Consider the following 915-nt stretch of genomic DNA (forward strand, 5'->3'; position numbering starts at 1 on the left):
TTTTATAGCTCTGGTACACAAGGTCCCCGTGCTGGCATGTATTTTGTTACATTTCAGGGAAAAGGCCTCAGTATAAGTGAATTCCTGTAAGAAAGCTAGGTCATAAAGGTTTTTCAAATGTTCTTAAGCAATCCTTTTCACAAATAGTAGCATGTGACCAGTCAGTTAAAGACACAATTCATTTGAGTAATTAGGAGTTCAGAAAGTATTTGGAGATTTTTAATCACTTACTTTGTTCAATGTCAACATCAAAGAGCAAATACTTTAAAAAGCAAATTCAAAGACATGAGTTAGTAACATTTTCAAGCTAACTACATACACACACAAAAATGTATTATTTTACATCTCCCCATACACTATGTACATAAACTTCGGCATTTCAAAGCACTTGTCACTTATAAAGCAAAAGATTTCAAAATGCAAGGTAAATGTTTGCTAATTATCATTTTTTAAAAACAATACTCCACAGTCACAGAAGGACAAATATTGTATGAGACCACTATTATAAGAACTCAAGAAAAGGTTTAAACACAGAGGAAAGCATTCTTTGATGGTTACCAGGGTGGGGAGGGAGGGTGAGGGTTATTTACTAACTAGATAGTAGATAAGAATTATCTTAGATGGAGGGAAGGACAGCACAACTGGACTAAACCAAAGCTAAGAAGTTTCCTGAATACAAACACTTTGAGGGACAGAGTTGCAGGGGTAGGGGTCTGGGGACCATGCTTTCCGGGGACATCTAGGTCAATTGGGATAACAAAGCTTATTAAAATGTCCTGCATCCTACTTTGGTGAGTGGCAGCTGGGGTCTTAAAAGCTTGCAAGCAGCCATCTAAGATGCATCAATTGGTCCCAACCACCTGGAGTAAAGGAGAATGAAGAACACCAAAGACACAAGGAAAGTGTTAGCCCAAG

This window comes from Trichechus manatus, unplaced genomic scaffold (assembly GCF_000243295.1).
Source record: "Trichechus manatus latirostris isolate Lorelei unplaced genomic scaffold, TriManLat1.0 scaffold00141, whole genome shotgun sequence".
NCBI lineage: Eukaryota > Metazoa > Chordata > Mammalia > Sirenia > Trichechidae > Trichechus > Trichechus manatus.